This window comes from Manis javanica, chromosome 16, assembly GCF_040802235.1.
Source record: "Manis javanica isolate MJ-LG chromosome 16, MJ_LKY, whole genome shotgun sequence".
In the NCBI taxonomy this organism is placed as follows: domain Eukaryota; kingdom Metazoa; phylum Chordata; class Mammalia; order Pholidota; family Manidae; genus Manis; species Manis javanica.
The window spans coordinates 66,997,943-67,013,159 of NC_133171.1; the positions used below are offsets into that span (position 1 = coordinate 66,997,943).

Consider the following 15,217-nt stretch of genomic DNA (forward strand, 5'->3'; position numbering starts at 1 on the left):
AAGTCCTCATTTGCAGGGGGGCTCCTGGGACCAGCCAGTGTGGAGAAAGGGGGCACGTGGAGGTCTCCTCCCTCTGGGCACCAATCCTATGAACCAGCCCTTTGGTCACACAGGCCTCGCAGTGTCTAGGTTAATAATTTATTCCCTGGCAGCATTAAGGAAAAGGTGCCGCAGGTCATATGAACATAATATTTGATTACAGGGGATAGGCATCTTTTGAATTATTGTCCTTTATTTTTCTGTTGGGGATCTACCTGCTTCCTTCTGCTGTGCCGTCACTGTGTTGCCGGTGATCTGCCGATCCTTTAACCCCATGGGGCCCCAAACTTTGTTGTATGTTGAACAGAATTTATTCTTTTTATTTCTTACTGAACATCCCTTTTCTGAAGCAGAGCTGTGAATGACACTTAAAATGATGCTCAGATGTCACTCTTGTCAGCAGCTGGCTGTCTGCCTCAGAATGGTGCATTATTTGGGTTTCTTAACAGCAGTTTTTTTCTTACAGATGTTAAATTATGAAGTGCAGGAAACCACATGAATGCGGCAGAATGAAAATGCATAGTGTTATCTGGAAATGCCAGTATTGTGATTTCCTGGTGACAGTCTTCTGCCTGCAGTCAACAGATGAAGCCCTGTTACCTGTTTGGTAGCAGCCTTCTGGCTCATGTCCTCACCTTCATTTAATGCTGTGGCCCCCTTGTCACCTGAATCTGGAGGTTTGATTAAGACAACTGCATGGGGATGTTCTTCCAATCCAAACCCTGCCTGGCTCACGATGTGCAGGACTTCACTGACAGAGCTTTCTTTTACAAGCTCCTATAATGCCTAGAGCCCGTGTCACAAAGAATCTCTGGCTATGTATTGCTTTGTGAGTGTTGGCTGTCACCCCATCTGGGTTGCAAACTGCTTGAGGGCAAGAATCAGATCATAGCCCCGTGCTTCCCAAAGGTGGTCTAGCCCAAGGACTTTTGGGACGCATGTATTCTGGGACTTCTAGGACAGTTGCAGATTCAGCAACACCAGACTCCGATGAGTCAGAACTTCTGGGGATGCTGAGCTCAGGAAACTCACCGCCCACTGAGGTTTGCGAACAACTGCGTGAGTCTCCTTCTTCTTCGTCCTCTTTGCCTCCTCTCCCGCAGCCTAGGGTCTAGGTCTGAGCACACTGTAGGTGCCCAGGAAATAGTTGCCTGTTGATCGAAGAGGCATCAAACCACGATGGCTGCATTTACTCTTTCTATTGCCTGGACTCTTTGGGATGTGGAGTCAGCATATGCCCCAAACCCTCAGGAACCCCTCTGGTTTTGTCCAAATGTGTACAGTGTGCCTCTAGGTCAGTGGCCACTTTGGAAACGTTTTGTGTCTTCTCCTCTTCAGCCACTGACTGACTGCCCCTGCCTGAGTCAGAATAGCAGGAACATCAGCTGCTGGGAGCTGGCCCAGAGCGACAGGACAGGAGAAAGATCTGTGGGTGGGGACAGGGCTGTGGTGACCTAGCAGCTTTATCCTTGGCTCGCAAAGCCACACCTGCTGCCCTTGGTGGTTTCTTTTGAGTGGCCTGTCTTTCAGCTGTCAGGGCTCAAAGGCTGTCAGATCTGGGGGCAGAGAGCAGTCCCACTGCTGATAGGGGTAAAATTCAGCTGCAGTGGACACACACAGTGCAGCAGCAGCGTCAGGATTTGAATCTGATGTAAACACACTATAGTGGCAACACTTAGCCCCCTCCTTCCCTCCTCTCCCTCCTTCAGCAAGGCCAGCCCACCCTGGGGTGATCCAGGAGAGGTTTCAGAGAGGTGGTGTTTCCTGTGCAACTCCTGAGCCTCCTGCTGCTGGCCCAGCCCTGGGGGAAGAGCTGACAGCTAGAGCAGGTCAGATACCCAATGGAGCAACTCACAGAAGCCCCACCATCCTTCAAAGAGCAGCTGTGTCATCAGGAAGTGTGGGAGCTCTTAGGATAGCCACTGCTGAACGCATTCTGCCTTTCCCGCAACTTCTTTTTATACTTGCTTAGCCCCAGTTTGACTTAATAGAAGTTGAACCAATTCTGAATTAAGTTTGTGTTAAGAGGCACATTGACGCACGGTGACAGGAAAGTGCCCCCCTTAGGTCTCCACCTCATTTTGGCTACAGGAGGTTTGGAAAGCAGAAAGGTGAAATAGAGTGGGTTGGGAATGGGCTTTTTCTCATGGTCTCAGCTAAGAGAAGGGAAAACAGCACAGGTTCCCAAAGCAATGTTAAGGGTGAAGGAGGCTTTTTCATGCATGCTCGTAGCAATCTGACTGTGTTTCCTCTGCAGGCTCCCTCCAGCCGGGTGGGTGTAGGGAGGGCTGCTTTTGTGAGGCAGGGGCATGGGCTCTCAGCAATGGAAGAAAAATGTCTAGTTGTTGGTCTGAGTGTCTTGAGCCTTTCTGGAAGGGTTTAAGGTGAAGAAGTAGCTATGGACAAAATGAAAGAAATTACAAAGCATGAGATTTCAGGGGATGCTAGCCAGCCTGCTGTTTTGGAGGTCTTTTGGGGCGCCTGGAATATTTCCTTACAAGTAACTATCTGTGGTTGGGAATGAGAACAACTGGTCAAAAAGAGCCTTTGTCTAGTTAGAAGCTCTGTCACTTGGATTGTTTACCACGAGGCATTCTTGAGAACTGCAGGATTTCCAAATGGCCACCTACATCATCAGCACTGGTTTTGCAGGCAGATGTAAGGAAGGAAAGAGGCCTTCTAGTTCTCTCCCTGAAGACCATCACTGGAAAGCTCTTTAAATGCTTTCAAGCTCAGAGGAGTTAGATACCCCACATGTGTCTAAGCTGATGTTCCGTAAAGCAGTAGCAAGCATGCCTTCTGTGAAATGTGTTGTAACTTGCTCTTCTTGCTGATGTTACCATGGGTTGATAATTGCATCATTCTGCAGAGCAGCTGTGTGGTTTGGTATAACTGTGAGTAAAACCGCACCAGCTCAGGAAATGCAGTGAATTGTCTTAGAGTGGGCATTATCAAAACAGATGTTGATTTACTTGGAAGGTCCCCTTCCTTGGTGACAACTTGAGAGCTTTGCTGTACATCTAAAGAAATTAGAGTTAAACTGCCCCATTTGCACACTGCTGGAGTGAGACCTGAAAGCCACTCACCAGCTCCTTCCTGTACGTGTTCTCCCTGGAGGCACCATCACATCATGGCACTGTTACCAACTGTGCTCTAATGATGAGCATTACTCTCTCTTTATCTTCAGAGTGTAAGATTATTGGCTCCAGCTTCTTCCCAGATGGCTCCCACTGGATGTTATACAGGTGCTTTGCACTTGAGTCTAAACCTACACCTGTCACTGTCTGGGCTCCCTTTCTGGGTTCCTTGGTTAGAGACACATGATCACCAGCCACCCATCATTAATACCGGGCACCACCCCCTCTACCTGTACTTCATCCAGTGACCACATGCTGTAGTTGCCTCGTGAATATTTTACTGTCTACCCACACTTCTCCAGCCCTTCTCCCTCGTTCTGTTCCAGGCTGTAGCATCGCTTACCTGACTACTCCAGCCACTTCTAAGAGAGTGTTCTTGCCTAAGTCTTCCCTTCCTGAATGCCAGTCATCCTACTATTTTGAGAATTATCTTCCTAAAGGAAAGAACCGATTAAATTCTCCCCATTCTGAAAACCCTTGATGGCATGCAGAAGCATGGAAAAGTATTTCTAATGCAATGTTAAGTGCAAAATTCATGCTTCAAAATGTAGTATATGTACATTGATTACAAAATAATGATGAAAATGTATGTTTGTCAACAAAGACTAGATGTAAGTAAAGCAAAATGAGAATGTTTATAGTATTAGAGTGATGGGCACTTCTTTCTTTAAAAATAATACTCCTTTGGTATTTTCCATGGTAATGACTGAAGATGATGAAGTGAAAGGAAAATTTTAAAGGATTTTTTTACCTTTCCTCCAAGATAAAATGTGAGCTTCAGTCTCACATGACATTCTGTGTGACATACAAGACCCTGAGGGATTGATTATCAGTTTACCGTTTAAATCTCATCTCCATCCCTCCCATCTGTCCACACAACACTCCTTTCTAAACATAGTATATATGTGCATAACCATGCCTTTCTTCATGCTGGTTTTTCTGTATGAAATTCAGTTTCTCTACTCAGTCAACTCCTCATTCATGCAGCCGAATGCAAAGATCCCCTATTCCTGGGTTAGTACCATTCCTGTGGATGGCTCATGAGGGTGGAGGTTGGTTTATTTTCAACTGTGTATACCAATCCTTAAGCCCATTCCTGTACATAATATAGCATAATAAATATTTGGAAGATAAGAAAGAAGGAAAGAACTCATTTAGAAATATATAAGTAATCCCTCAGGTTAGACTTAACCATTTCAGATTTAAGCTCAGTGCTAATTACTATGTTGTAAAAATAACAGAAAGTAGATGCTTACTTTTGGTTAAATCAAGTTTTCGCCAAAGTAGCTGGATGCAGCTTCAGACCCTTGTCACTAAGCTAGTAGAGTGAATCTTTGGTGTTTGTTCTAACAGGTAGAATCACTATAGCATCTCATTGTCCTATTTTTAATGTTATTAGAAATTGCTTTTTTAACTGTTTTATGTCATGGAAAATCATATCAGTCAAATCAGAAATCCAAAAAAATGACACATCCAGTGCTGGCAACATAATACAAATAAGTGATATTTTCTTTATCAGGGGATTTTAAAAAGCCAAGACTTAGATAACATTAAAAGATGCATGTAACATTTTCCATTCTGAAAGGCTATTCTACTCTAGGAATATACTTGTTACTATTTTTTCATTTCTAAGAATTCTATTTGGTTAAAATAGCAAAGGAGAAGAAAATCTTGGCTTAAATAAAATGAAAAGTCATCTCCAAAATTAATTTGGCATCCTCAAAAGTTCCTTTCCAAAGGAAAGGAGGAGTAGGATGTCTTTAATATCACATGTTAAAAATGCCACTAAAAAATCATCATTTGTACTTGGGAGCAAGGAATTCAGAATGGGAATTTATGGAGATCAAAGTCTGAGGTATGTTACACATCTTTTTAAACAGTATTTTGATATCAAGGGAAGATTGTTTAATATTATACATTCTTTTATGATATATACTATACATGTAACATATATTAGAGTCAGTAAGTTGGAATAGAGAATTTTAATTTGATATTTGGTACTTCTTTTGGCCTGTTATCCTCACCCAACGTTCAGTTTTCTTGCCTATAAGGTTGTGGTGAAAGTTGGGCCACTGTTAGTTAATAACCGATTAAGAAAGTGGTCAGTCAGCAAGATGTATTGATTGACTGCTGACTTGGAAATATGAAATACCATGTCACTTTTCAGCATTTGGTGTCAGTCAGTCTTTGTTTTGCATAGTGAAAAACATTTGCTGCATTTCTTATTTTTCTGTTCTGAGCATTGTCTTTCTTTAAAAGCCTGACAATTTGGCTGTTTCAAAGATCTGCCAAGAGATTTACTGTGATTCAGGTGAATGAATGCAGACTCTCAGCTCCCCTTCAGTTACTCTTTGGTGTGTAGCCAGGGGCTGCATCCTTTTCCAGTTACTGCTGCAGTTCATTTACCAGGAGGTGCCGGCAGTTGAATTGCTCATTTGTGAAAGCCAGTACTCGAAAGCATCCTAAATGCCTTGTGAGAAAACTCAAGAAGGCAAGAGACTGCTGCAGTTTTCCTCACAGCTTCAGGTGTTTGCCGATGCAGTAGGCACTTCTCTGGAGCTGCCCTCTGCAGACCAGGGATATGGGGCCGTGTGGTGTGTTGGGACCATATTCTTTCTTTGAGTTGTCCAGTGCTGGTTAGCACAGCAGAAGTGTCTGAGCAACAGGTGTCTCAGTTAGGAAGCCTATAAAGGTGACGAAAACTCACCATGAAACTTTAAGTATCTAAATACAGAGCAGAATACTGTGATCATCATCAGTTGTCTTAGTGGTACCTGATAACCTGCAATCATGCTGTTGGGAAATAGAAGGGGGTGTGTAAGAGCATAGGTTTTCCAGGCAAACTTCCTAGGTGTGAACACAAATCTGCTGCTTAATGTTGAGCAAGTTGCATACCCTCTTTGGGTCTCAGTGTAAAATCCACCTGTGCAGGAGACATAAAGCAGCCACTTATCAGAGTTGTAAAAACTACTAATTTAATGCACATACAGCTTTCCAAAAATGCTGGCTGTCACTAGCAGGGTGCTTGCGTGTGTTCAGTCAGACAGTACTCAGTTTGTAGTAAAAATTTTCCAGCTTTTATTCTTGGTGTCTGCCTTCAAACTGAATTTATGAATTTATTCTCAGTTAGGGAAGGGGAACTGTGGGTGACCTTAGGAAGGTGTGGAAATGTTGTGAGAACACAAAGGAGGGAGGTGTTTGGTCTTGTTAGGGAGTGGTGAGGATGTGAAGGAGGCATTTGGAGCCAGGCTTGGAAGTATGGCTGGGATCCCAAACGGCAGAAATGGGAGCAGAGCATTCCAGACAGGAGGGTGAGTGAACAGAGGTGAGACGGGAAAGGGCAGCGTGTGCTGGAGGAATAGCGTGGACTGGTTTCCGTGTGCAAGGTATGTGAGCTGGAATAGTGAGAGATTGGGAGGCGAGAGGTTAATTCAATAATAAGGATGAGGATAATAATTAGCGTGAACTATTAATTGCCTAGCTACTTTACACCAGATTCTGTGATTGATGCTTTACATAAATTAGCTGATAGCAATTCCCTGCAACACAGTGCCCCCCTCTACAGATGAAAACAATTGAATGAATCCCATGCTAAGGGTTGGAATGTTTTCTGAGATGGTGAGGAGCCACTGAAGGTTTTGGAATGGGAGAGGGCCATGATCAGTCTTAACAGTGATTTACTTACCTGGTCTGTGAGACTCTTAAGTTCCCCTAAATTAAAGACACATCTTAGACACCGGTGTGTCCCCATAGGAGTAGCACTGGATCTTCAGTACAGTGGACACCCCATAAATACTGGTGGAGTCTATTTTAAAAGCTTCCTCAACAAAACCTGAGAGAGACTTATATATTTTCCCTTTTAAAGTGGAAACTAATAAATCTAAGAACAGTTAATAAATTCTTTTGTGCTGATGCAAGTTTCATCTCATCTGATTCTCACACAAAAAAACCCTTAAATATACGGAGTGGCTTTTACATTCAAATTATGTTAGAAGGGCCAACCAAGGTTGTCGGTGCTGAAGAGTATCACACATACAGGAATAAAGTTGGGATTCAAATCCTGGAATCTCTGACCCCTAGCCTGTCCTCTTCATCACCTCCTGCCTCTACTGAACCACTTCTGACTTTCAGTCTCCACTAGGGTTGTTTGTTCCACTGCTTTAAACACCTTTTGCTAGCTGTCTGTTGCTTTCAGAGACGTGGGAGCCACACAGAACTGATCTGCTTTGGAGAGGTTGATGAGAAGGAAATTATTTCCAGCTTCCTCGGGACCAGCATCCTTCTATAAATGACATTGCTGGCAGGTAGCCATTTCCAGGAGCCCATCAAATGAGCTATTTTGTAAGAGCCTGATGTCTTGTGTGGGGTGGGCATGCAGAGTGAACTTGCTCTTCACAGTAAGATGGCATTTGGGAGTGAGGACACTGCGAGAACCCTAGGTATTTAAGCTGAGCACTTGGCTACTTCATCTGATGTGAACCAAATTTATTACACTGAAAAACACTTAGCAACGGGGAGAGCAGCATTTGCTTCCAAATGGTGCCTGGAATTTGGGATGACATTTAATGAAAAGGGAAGTTCAGTTCCAACTATGAAAGGTCATGGCCGGTAAACCTACAAGCGCATGTTACATGAATTCAACCCAAATCTGTATTTATTAACTTGACAGATTTTGGAGTGGTTATCTGCTCTATGAAACTGATCTGAAGTAGGATTCTCCAAAATATCAGATCTGCTTCATGCATTTAAAGCAGGACTCATAAATACTTGGCACCTACACTGGTGCCAGTTTTCGGAGGCTTAGCTCATCTGCAGCTCTCCCCACTTTGCAGGAATGGACATGGTGTTCTCTATTTCCTGGTGAGCATCCTCAGTGGCCTCACCCCTTCCCTCTCCTGGCACTGCCAGTTGGGAGAATCAGCGGGTCCGCAGCACTCTGTCCTGGGGCCTGGTCGGCAATCTGGCACCCTGCTTTGAGAGGATATGTTATTTGATCTCCAAATATATAAATTTAAGTTGTAGTAAATACATATAACATAAAATTTGCCACTTTAACCATTTTTAAGTATACATCCAGTGGCATTAAGTTCATTCCCAGTATTGTGCAACCATTACCACCATCCATTTCCATTTCCAGAGCTTTTTCATCATCTGAAATGGAAACCCTGGACTCATTAAACACTAGCTTCCCATTCCTCCCTCTCTCTGGCATCTAGTAACAACCTCTCTACTCTACTTCCTACGTCTGTGACCTGCCTATTTTATTATTTATTTATTTGAGGCACACACAATAAAATGCACAAACCTTAGAGGGCAGCTTGATGTATTTTGACGTGTGTGTGCACTTATGTAATCATCTCCCAGATAAAGATACCAAACATTCTTACTCATTTTTTTCATCCATCACCCCCGTCTCCTTCTCCTATGGTGTCTGCCCATTTTAGGTCCTTATATAACTGGAATCATACAATATTTGTTTGGTTTCTAGCCTTAATTTTTAGCAGTGTTTCAAATAGGCAAACTCAAACTCCTGTTCCTCTTTGAAGCTGATTCCCCGTCACTGGTTTTAGCCCCCTTTTGGCCTGAGTTCTCTCCAGACCGTGTGCCGGCAGACCTGCATTTCTGCACTGCCTCCTTGAAGAGTTCAGAAGTTTTAAGATGCCATCTTTTGACTGACTTGTCTTTTATTCTTTTCACGGACTTTCAAAGTCATTCTATCTCCATCTCCATCCAGCAACAGGCAGAAACATGTGATGATGGCTGCTGGTAAATTGGTGAATCACAGCCCTCCACTTGTGCTGTTGCACAAAGCAAAAGTGTTTCTTTCTGCATAGGAGCAGAAGCATTGTAATTTTGCCACAGGCATGGGATTGTAGTAGAGGGGAACATAATTCTTCTATTTACATCCTTAATGAGCCACAATTAAAAGTAGTGAGTTGGCGTGTCAGAGTGAATGTGTTATTTTCAGGGTCTATTCTAGGAATTGCTACTGCTGGTCTAAGCTGCACTTCCCTGGCACCCTGGGGCCCCTAAAGTCTAGAGAAAGAATGTTCAGGAAGTCTACTTCCTGAAAGTTAATGGGACAGTAGTGACTTTCTGCTGTGCTTAGGTAGAGATTTGTCTCAAATCCAACAAACGTGATTCTCACATCTTCTGTCATCTTTTTCTTCTGGTGAAAGGCTCCTTGGATGGATTTTAGGCAGAGGTGCTGAGGGGTTTTTCTGTCTTCTCGTTTGCCCTTGTGATGATCAAGAGTACTGAAGGCTCTTCCTGCTTTGGATTCCTGGCATGGGGCAGAGGCAGTCTCCGTGTTGTGAGTCGCCCCTTCCCCAGCCTGACTGAACCCAAACTGAACCCGTTCATCCAAGGGCACTGTGACACTAATCTAAAACACTCTGTCAGGAACGTTGAGGTGGGTTTCCAGTGCTGCATAATAAATTACTGTGGACAGCAGGTTTTCCAGACAAGGTAGTAAAGCCACATACAGGAATTCATTTAATAGCTCATCTAAAACATAACATATAAGCATTTCTCTTTCGCTCCTTGAACTCAGCAGAAATGTGCACAGAAATACTTGCACTAAGCTTGGAGTTGAAGAGGACAGTGACCACATATGTTGATCTTGGCCATTTACAGGTGTCCTCACTCCTGTGGTGCATGCTTGCACTCGAAGGTGTTGTGGGCGAGGCATCGGTGTCTCGAAACCAGTGACGCTTTAGCTTCAAAGCCTCCCATTTACATAGGCCCCTCCTGCCACCTGGTATCTTAGTTTTTATGCTGCTCATTTTGTGAACTCTCTAAAAAAAAGAAATATCCCATACCCACTTCTTCATCCCTTGCCTAACTTTATAAGCTTCAGATGCCACAGTCTGGATCCACCCCTGATTCGTAGTATGTGTGAACTGTGCCTCTGCATATGTTAATTAAATTTATACATTTCTCCGTCATGCTAGTATGTGATATTTCCCCAAGTCTGCCTGCCCACCAAATAGGGAAATTGAGGAGCTGGGCACACCCTTCAGAATCTCCATCAGTTGTTTCCAAGGAAATTTATATTTATTTTTGGACATTTAGCAAATAATAGTATGCTGAACTGATAATGACTGTGTCCTAAATTTCCCAAACTGATGACTAACAATTATGATTCACATATTCCTGGGAATCCCCCTTTCTCCGACTTGCCGTTTGCCTGGAGCAGTATACAGTGTAGCAGAGTTTCTAAGGAGTTTAGTACAATTGAATCATATGGCTTTTTATGTTGTCCCCTTGCTGCTGAAAGAAACGTTAATGTCTATTTTGTGAAACATTTTCTTCTAGCTTGACATGGTAATTTGAAGGTAAATAATTTTCCTCACTAAGAAGCCACTTGGTAGAGGTAACTTTGATTTGAGGAACAGCTGTTGATTTCTTGTGTGCTAAATTAGTTTCTTTCTTCCTTTTCCAAAGAGTTCTTTTATTGTTCCCAGTCTGCTGCTAGGTGTAAAAGCTAATTTGGTTTAGATTATTTTTTTAAACTGCACCTGGTATTCAAGCTATGACATTTCCCATTGAAATAATACTTGCTCTGGCCTGGGAGGAAAAGCCCCCAAAAAAATATAACCTATTTTTTTTAAGTGTTTGTCTAGAGAAAAGGTTTTGAATTAATTCTTGATATAACTTATTAGCCGTTTCTATTTCTTATTCATCAGAAACCTTAGGGAGGCTGTTCTGGGTGAATGGCAGTTGGTGTGAGCAGCGGGTCCCTATGCCTGATGCTGAGCATGGTGACCACTGGGAAAATGGCCGGATATATTTTGTCTTACCTGAAGCAAGGAGGCCTGTCCCGATGGCCTGCTTGACAGCAGAACTTAACCTTGATGACTTAGCAGCGCTGTGAAGAACTGGGAAGGGGGAGATGGAGCAGGCAGGATGAGGCAGAGTTGGAAAGGAATTCGCTTTGGGAGGAGGGGGTGCTCACGCAGTGTAGGCTGCAGTTCCTGCTTTGCCTCTCATTTTGTGACCTTTGGAAAGTTACTGACCTCTTTGGAGCAGTTTTCTCCTCTGTGGGAGGAGGGCAGGCAGTAGCCTGGATGATCCTTGGAGGTTCCCTTTGCCTGTGAGGTTCTGTGTCTGAGGATTACAAGAGATCCGACGTAGGTGGGAAATGAAAGCAGCGAGAACAGAGGCAGCACCAGCGGCAGGGAGGCCAGCAGGTAGATGGTGCTGCAGAAGTCACGTTGCAAACACCCGCTGTGGAAATGCAGGTTTGTGTCTCCCTCGGTGGGCAGGTGACAGCTGGGCGCCCTGAGCACTGCCCATGCGGCTTCTGTGCAGGGCTGTGCCCCTTGCCCTTCCCGCAGCCCCGGAGGCTTCGCTTTGTGCCCATGCTCCGCGCTCTGCCTGCTTCCTCGCCTCATCGCCCCGTACCTTCTCCCTTTCACCAGTCACATCTTCAGGGTGCTTCTGGGGTGCCCGTGAGCCACAGTACATCTGCTGTCTCATTCGGAAGCCACGTTGAAATGCGTTTCTCTGCAGATTCAGATGTATTTATTTATCTTGCCACTGACCTACTTAAAGAATAGATGCAGTGGTATTTGTTTTTGCCTGAACTCACACACGTGAATGAGCTTTTGCAATCAGCAGCGGAGGTTGTATGAAATAACCTGAGTCCCTGCCAGGTTGCTGCTTAGTTGTTCAGTTAACCCACAGTGAACTTCTGTCACAGCCTCAATATCTGGGCAGCAGGTAAGAATAGCTCCTTCTCTCAAGAGTTTAGTAATCAAAGGTGGGGATCAATGCAGATGTAAGCACAAGGAATGAGTAATAGCAGTGCATAATACTAATGGAAATGGTAGACATCTTCTGAGTGCTTGCTGTATAAAAGCATTTTACATGCACTAAACGCATATGTCCATGTACATAGACATACACACATTAAAAATAAATTCTCACAATGCCTCTTCATGACAGGGATTACTAATATCTGCTTTCTACAGATGAGGAAACTGAGGCCCAGAAAGAAGTAACTTACCCCAAGTTACATACTCGGTTATGTTTTCACTGTAGAGAAATCTCTGTTAAGGTTAAGTAAGTGCCAAGTCTGTTGATGGCCTGGGTGCCCAAACTTGACAGGATTAGTTTAGTTAGGGTGAAGGGAGAAAGTGGTTTAAACTGTTCTGTAGGAAGAAAAAAATCATAATTGTATGGGTGGAGGACAAAGGGCGTTTCAATCTGGAGCTGATTGTCATAGTTGAACATAAGGAAGCTAGACCACAAGTGAGTTTGTTCATTTGGATTGAAGAACAATCCTCCATATGATGGCAGTGAACTGATCAGACTCAAATGAGCAAAGAGTAATTTAGTGGTAGTGGAAGCAATGCTGTAATTAGTAGCAGGTCAACACCTTATAAAATTTTTCCAGAGTGTAAAGACATGTTTCAAACAAAAATGTGTTAGTCTGCAAAGCATATAAGGGGCAAGCATTAATGTCCTGCCCTTAGATGACTTCTCCCTGAGTTCTCATTACCAGATGACATGAACTTCACACCCTTGCTTTGAGCTGTCACCATCTTTGCTTCAGTTTCCGTTAATGAGGTCTGTAGTCACTTGAAGCTGCTCAGGACATATTTGCACCAACCCCCTCTGGACAGCGTCAGATATTCCCGGCACATCTGCCTTGTCCTGGCAGCCACATTACATACTCGAGTGAGGCAGGTGCCTCTTGGGGTGGGGAGTGCGGCAACTCTGTCGGCAAGCCCACATATGCAGGGGGAGCCCTTTGAGGTCTCCAGATGGTAGGCACTGGGTAAGAGACTTAAACTTGGGCAAGAACTGGAAGCAAACTGGAGCAACATAGATTCGTGGGTGCTTTGGGAAAAAATAAAATGAGGAATCCAATGTGTAGGAGTCATGTTCATTTCAAGGGTTTTTCCCCCCCAGAACTTGGGCGGTGGATTCCCCCAGGCTTGTCAATGGCTGGTTTGTCTGTAATCAATAATTAACTAATTACTTTCTTTATAATCCTCCTTGTTTGGGAAAAGATTTATGGTGGTGCCTTAAATCTCTATCAAAGAAAATCTCATGAAGTAGTCAATTTAGCAGGTGATATGTGCCTCCTTAAATGTTTTCTTTATAACAAAATGACTGTAAGAGATTCTAAAAATGAGTACATAAATGTTTTTGTAGTTCTCATTTATTTTCTACTTTAAAAACATGTGCTTTCCTTTGAGACTTCAAATTGTTCTGCAATTTCACATTTTCTAGTTTCTGTAGAGGTTGATGTTTGTGAAACTCCAGGGCTGACCCAGTATCTCTTGTTTTTTTTTTTCTTAAAGTGCCTCCTGCCTTTTGGAGCTCTGTGGGTGCTACCTCCTCTGAATGGGGACTTTTACCTCCTCCTCAACCCTCAAACCCGGGTGTCTGGTCTTGCTCCGATTCATTGCATGGCTCCCAGGAAACTTAAGTGTTTCTAGGTCATTGATAAAAATCTTGCCTATAGAAATTCAGATCAGAACTTCAGAGCACAGATGCAGTGTCTTCCTTTTGCCCACCAGTCTCACAGTTCCCTAGCATTTACCACCTGCCTTAATGTAGCAGGCTCCCCTACATATTGCCCTGTGAAATCCTCCCCACAGTCTATTTGTGGCAGTATCTACAGGTGAGCAAACTTTGTATGGTCACCCTTGGAGGGTGACAGGACTGGCTTAGTGCCTCTCTCACTGCCCCAGGGAGGATGCCTGCAGTCTGTGGAACATGGTCAGTGGCTGGGGGCTGGGTGGGGGGCAGCGAGGGAAGAAGAGTGAATTGGGGGGAGTAAGAGGCCGTGCACATAATGCCCTCCTCGACCAAAGACAGTAAAAAGGAAGGAACCTTAGGCTGTGCCGGGCAACCTGTAACCTCCCATTTAAACCTCATCACAACCCCAGGAGATGAGCAGTATTGCGTTTGTTTTACAGATGATCCAAGACAAAGGCCAAGGAGTAAGACTAATAGGTGCCATGTAATAAACAGAGATTCGAAACCAGCTTTGTCTGACATTAAACATATACTGTTTTCAACATTAGTGGGTGACGTTTGAGCTTTACTTCTCTTCCCTTTCTTTCTGATACTTGATTTTCGGTTATTTCATGGCAAGTTGAAAAATCCCTCAGAAGGACGTGTAGAGGAAAAAAGTAGAGGTATCTGAAACAATACTGTTACTGATAAGGTTTATGGCTAAGATGAGTTTTCCAGTCACCTTGGGATTTCAGAGCATTGGTTTTAGTAACTGAGGATGAATGGGAGAGTCCTGTGGAAATGTGAGTCGTCAGACCGGGGACCTGAGTGACAAGCATGAGGAGGGGATCCAAGTGACTATGCAGATGGCCGGAATGCCCGGGGAGGCCTCCAGGGTAGATGTGGGATGGATGGGGGGACTGGGATGATTTAGCTTTGGAGGGACACGGGACTTGGACTGTGACACCACATGAGTTTAGTGCTTTGTGCCACATCAGGAGCTGACCAGAGTGTGGCACCCAGAGCCCAGGATCTCAGGTGGCAAATGTGGGTGCCACTGAGTGGGAGCAGAGAGTGAGATTTATGAACAGGAGTTGCCAGAAGTGTCCACCTTTCTAGGCCCATTTCTACTTATAAGGGTCACTGTGTAGTATAAGCCTTATAGCCATGATACGGCCCAAGTTTGTACCTCTGTACCATTTGCTGTTCACTGCAGTGGGAAGTTCAGGCTTGGGGTCAGAGAGACCACAGTTCAAATGCAGCCACCATCACTGCTGATCATGGGACACTGGGCAGGTTGCTCTGAGCCTCCAGTCTCTGATCGGTTCAATGGGTAACTGCTGTGCTGCACCTGAAGCAGTTAGCATAGTGCCTGGCACAGACGAGTACTTGTTTATTATTGTTATCTAAGAGCAATGAAGAGCATAGGTGGTCTTCCTCATTGTGATTTTAAAAGCCATAGTATACCAATGAAAGGGTCCCTCATAATTCAGCAAGAGAAATGGAATTTCTGCTACAGCAAAAGTGCAAATTACTGCTGGGTATATTTCTGGCAGATATATAAGCCA

General features: G+C 44.1%; 1 protein-coding gene across 8 annotated transcripts in view; it reads left to right on the forward strand.

Annotated features, from left to right (window-relative positions):
* The window catches only part of ATXN1 (ataxin 1), a 415,485-nt gene that overhangs the window by 104,418 nt on the left and 295,850 nt on the right, over window positions 1–15,217 (forward strand). The window lies entirely within an intron of this gene.